Source organism: Priapulus caudatus, unplaced genomic scaffold, assembly GCF_000485595.1.
Source record: "Priapulus caudatus unplaced genomic scaffold, Priapulus_caudatus-5.0.1 Scaffold1029, whole genome shotgun sequence".
Classification (NCBI taxonomy): domain Eukaryota; kingdom Metazoa; phylum Priapulida; class Priapulimorpha; order Priapulimorphida; family Priapulidae; genus Priapulus; species Priapulus caudatus.
Genome location: NW_014578090.1, coordinates 71,512 through 76,979, shown reverse-complemented (window position 1 = coordinate 76,979; position 5,468 = coordinate 71,512).

The window sequence follows — 5,468 nt, the reverse complement described above, 5'->3', positions numbered from 1 at the left end:
AAGGATGCCAATGAGTCTTATGAGAATATAAAATGTATATTGAAACAATCGATTTATTAAAATAAAATCATGTTGTTTTTTACTTCGAAGGCGACCATTTCGAGGTGCGTCTGCTATAATATGCTTACTGGTGTGTTAGGCAGTCAGCGTGGTTAAGCTGCGGACCCTAAACTCGCCGTTGGTCGACGCTTGGTTGTCGCGCGGGACATCGAAACTGTATTGTGCAAGCATTAGCGGCTGTCCATCTTATGTATAATTATCTTTGGATACATAGATGGTGGTATAATACAAGTATGAGTGTGTTAAATACAAGAGGTGGGTTATACAAGATGGAAGTTTAATACAAGATGGCGGTTTATACAAGATTGGCATGGTTAATACAAGAATGTGGTTTAATACAAGATGGCGGGGTAATAAAAAGGGTGGGTTTAATACAGAGCATAGTGGTTTAATTAACAAAGATGGCGGGTTAAACAAGAATAAGGTGTTAAATACAAGATGGCGCGGTTAATACAAGATGGTGGGTTAATACATAATGCGGGTTAATAACAAATTGCGGGTTAATACAATGAGGTGGGTTAATACAAAGATGGTGGGTTAATACAAGAATGGTGGGTTAAGTTACAAATGGCGTGTAATACATAGAGGTGGGGTTAAATACAAGATGGTGGTTATATACAAGATGTGGGTTAATACAAGATAACTGGGTTAATACAAGATTAAATGGGTTTAATACAAGAGGTAGGGGGTTAAATACCATGATAGTGGGTTACGGATACAAATGGCGAGTTAAATACAAGATGGCATATTAAAACAAGATGGCGGTTACCTGAGTGCCACCGTTACTCTCGTGTCGCCAATCGTGTAGAGGCTGGAACTTATGAACCCGCGAAGCCAGCAATCGCGGGTCTTTCGGAATTATAGATCATCCTCTGATCTGCTCGGTTGTTAGATTAACAATCCAGTAGTTCTCCCAATCGCGTTATAACTCGGAAAATGCCGGTAATACCTATGAAATCTACGAGGGAGCAAAGGGAGCGCTAGTGTGCGGTGATTGATAAGCTGACTTGATTTTCATCGACCATGGAGAGTGTTTATTAGCAATGGGTCAACTAGTCCTCAGGTGTAAATGGCTTTATGCTTTGTCATACAAGATTTTAAAGCTCGTGTAAACGAATTATCAAAGATAATTGAAATTGCATTAGCTGCATGGCATATTATAAAATACCAAGGAAAGACGTGTGTGTGTTGTGTGTTGATGTGTGTGTGGTGTGTGTGTGTGTGTGTGTGTGTGTGTGTTTGTGTTTGTGTGTGTGTTGGTGTGTGTTGTTTGTTATGTGTGTGTGTAGTGTGTGTGTGTGTGTGGTTGTTTGATTGTAATGTATGTCGTGTGTGTGTGCTGTGTAGTGTGTATTGTTTGTTGTGTTTGTGTGCTGTTATGTGAGTGGTGTGTGTGTGTGAAGTGTGTGTGTGTTTTGATGTAATGTGGTGTGATAGGATGTGTGCAGCGTTGTCGATCGTGTAGTGTTGCCGTGACGCATGTAATGATAGTTAAAAGGATATAAATTTTCTAGCAGCGGGGTTTCGAAGTGCCGACCCACCCATTTTTTCATCACAATGGATAAATTCGATGGCCAGAAATACCCTCCAAGTACGGCGACACATCTGATTATGAGGCGTTCCAAGATCGAAGCACGTATCGCATGCAGCGCCTCATCTGTGGAGCTAGGCCCTCATCGTGCGAAATATTAAAAACAAGAGCCATCAATAATTACGCCATCGACACACCGTGAACAAGTGTATGGGAGGTTTCACTTCGTGCACTAATCCGATACTGGCCCGTAATTGTGTCAAGCTATCTATCAAGTCTACATATTTAGATAATTACAATCATATCAGTTTTTTGTCAATAAAACATTGCGTTACGGCGTATGTTAAAGTGACACACCAATTACATATCTGGTAGAAACAGATATTTGACGGCACCCTGCCCTTTAAAAGCAAAGTATGTTATATCGCTTGACATGAACCTATTTGACTGAACTTTGGAAGAATATTCCCAAAGGAACCATGTCAGATAAGGGCGAACAAAGAAAGGCTCATCGTTAGAACATGTATAACGAAATGAGCGAAGAGTAGAAGTAGGAGCATAAGTAAAAGGATAAACCCAGCAGTGTACTAGTACCTTAAGGATGAAACGAGCGGCTTGTACCATATTGAAATTCGGCGTCCTAGTTAATGTGATTGAGTAGAGAAGGGTAATGATTACAGGGCGGTAGCCTGTGGGGCAAGGGCGACAGCTGCCCCCGACTAGATTTTGGAGAGCAAAATTATTAACACAGCATAAAAAGGACCTTTATTTTTTAAAGATTTGTTGGTGCAATTATTCCATCGAAAGCCATGTCCCCAGACCCAACCCGCTACCACACTATGAACGGTCGATCAAGAGCTTGCGGAACCGTCGCTCATTCATTAACCCAGTTGATCAGTGAAAATTTTGCCCCCCCTTTCCCCAAATATAGAATTTGCTCAAGCCCTGATGATAGCCTCCGCGTGCGATAATTCTGTCGTCGGTGTTCGTTTTACCAGTGTACGTGAAGTCCGCAGACGACTATGGCGACGATGTACCGTCAGGCATAAGAATCGTCTGCTCGTAGTGATCGCACAATCCAGACCGTTCGCTCTGGTCTAACAGCAAAAACACTTACGTCATCACTAACGTCATTACTAGCCATTATTACTCATCATTACGATCATCGTCGAACGCATCATTACGAACATAATACGCAATAATCACTGACTGCGTCAACCAACGTACCACGGCTACGTCCATCACCAACACACCCCGTTCGTCATAAAACGGATGTGATGCGCTGGCTTGTCTGACGTCACTTACTGGATCAGCACCGGGCGTGAATGTGTATGCTTCCATGTACCTGTGTTTCTTAAGTTTCTCAGAGTGATATCGTTATTATGAAAGTATCCACGAATGACGTCTAGCTTTCTATACATTATACGTGCGTTTCACTGAAGCTTAGACTCTGATGGTCAATTAAAGTCAATAAGCATATGCGTCGGATATTTCAATATGTTCTCGGATTGATGTCATACATTTGCAATAAGTGCGCCACTTAGTAAGATCAAGTTTTACGGTTTTGCTTGAGTAACTATTACAGTTTTCCACTCAGTATAGGCGCGCATCACCTAGTAGTTATGAATGACATTACCTCGCTTCGGTGTATTCTATGTCCATGTTAGATATGGAGATCAGATCACGTGGGCGTATCACGTGTATCGTGAAGGTGGCCTTGAGACTCGGTTCATCGAAACAAGGGAACACCTGGCGGGCGTCAGCTGGCGCCATCTGTGTTGTGGCCAACCATCTGTAAAGTAGCGTTAAACATGCTCTTTTGTTAGAAGATGGCTATATGTAGTTAAACTACGTAGAGCTTAAACAGGTCTTGTTCATCGTACATCTCATTTGCGGCAAATTACAACATATATTTTTCAACATTTTTTTTCTACTTATCGCAAGGTTGCTGCTAATGTGTACGCACAGTGATATATAAGCATACTGCGACAAAGCTTCAAAAAAACACCACAAGGGAGCGTAACGCATTCGCAACACTGTTTCACTACTGCTGCCAACTGAGAGCGAATGCACGAAAAGGAACCGAGTGGGTGGCTTAAAGAAGTTCGAGCAAGTCCCAGAGCATTTAAGCACATGTTATATTCGGAAGAGAGACGTTCTCTTCTTAGATGGATAGTTGAAAATGCTGACACACTCGAATGCTAGTGCGCTTTGCTGTTGGGTACACCTATATATTAGTGAACCCCTTCTTCAACCTCATCATCATAATCTTCTTCCTCTTCTTCTTCTTCTTTTTCTTCTTCTTCTTCTTCTTCTTTTTTTTCCTCATCTTGTTGTTGTGTTCTTATTCTTCTATATTACCATCATCATCATCATCATCATCATCATCATCATCATCGTCCTCGTCATCATCATCATCATCATCATCATCATCATCATCGTCATCATCATCATCATCATCATCATCATCATCATCATCATCATCATCGTCATCACCATCATCATCATCATCATCATCATCATCATCATTATCTTATTTTTATTATTATTATTATTATTATTCTTATTCTTTTTCTTTTTCTTTTTCGTCGTCGTCTTCTTCTATCCCTCTTTCGTGTTCTTCCTTTTCTTCCCGACAACAACAGCAGTAACCAAGATAGGACTCAAACCTCGTGTCCATCAGTCCAAGGTTCTGCATGCTTCTCTCTCTCTCTCTCTCTCTCTCTCTCTCTCTCTCTCTCTCTGTGTGTCTCTGTCTCTGTCTCTGTCTCTCTCTTTCTCGTAGACACGCTCCACTTCCTCCTTTTGTCTTCATCGTTCCCGACGGTACATTTAAGGGAATTACTTTCTGGCTCGCTGCATGCGCTCCTGTAGCATGATAGACTACCCCCTCATAACAAACGACCCCTCCTTATACACTGAACATGGGCAATAAAGATCAATTTTTCATGCGCATGCGCCACATTAGACATTTCCATGCCCATGCGCCATGTATAAATGAGGGGGGAAGTTACCATAGGGGGTATATATGATATATGCCATACTACACCCTGTGCTTGCTCGTTCGCGTACGAGCGATATCCCGCGATCGGTTTATTTCGTATTGATTTTTGCCGATGATGATATTGTCGTGATCGGTAGTAATCGATGATTTACGGAAGGGTTTTTTGCGGTGTTTTTTTTTGCAGTTTGCAGGAAATATCGATGCATCTGCCATTTGCCTGTGTCGCTCGTGTGTGGATGGCAACCGGAGCGTGGTTGTGATTGGATTGTTTCGCTATCAGTGAAAAGCAAGTCTCAAGCTAGCTGCGTGCGCGCACACACACACACGCACGCACGCACGCACGCACGCACGCACGCACGCATGTACGCATAGAGAGAGAGCGAGAGAGAGAGAGAGAGGGCGAGCGAAAGGTGTAGAAAAAAAGAAGAAGAGAAGAGTGGGGGAGAGATACAAGTCCACGTACGAACTTACAAACAAATATATATATACATATATATAACCAGACCAGCAGCGTCACTGTTCGCGCATGCGCTGAACTGTTCGCGCATGCGCTGAACTGCCCGCGCGCTTCCTTACGAATTGCATTGTGCCGACGTTAGTGCTGCATGGATGATTGTCACCGGTTGTTGTCGTCGTCGTCGTCGTCGTCGTCGTCGTCGTCGTCGTCGCAAATGAGAAATCCGCGCAAATCTTTAGCGAACCAGTGAGGAATAAAATTCAACTGTGTAACGGAGGAATAAGAGGAGGAGGAGGAAGAAGAAGAGGAGGGACAGGGGGGATGCATTACGGAATGGATGCATGCGGTTGCGAGAGTTTAAAAGCGTCGTTTCGTCTTAGTATTAGTATTGGTTTTAGTATTGTCGCTTATATATA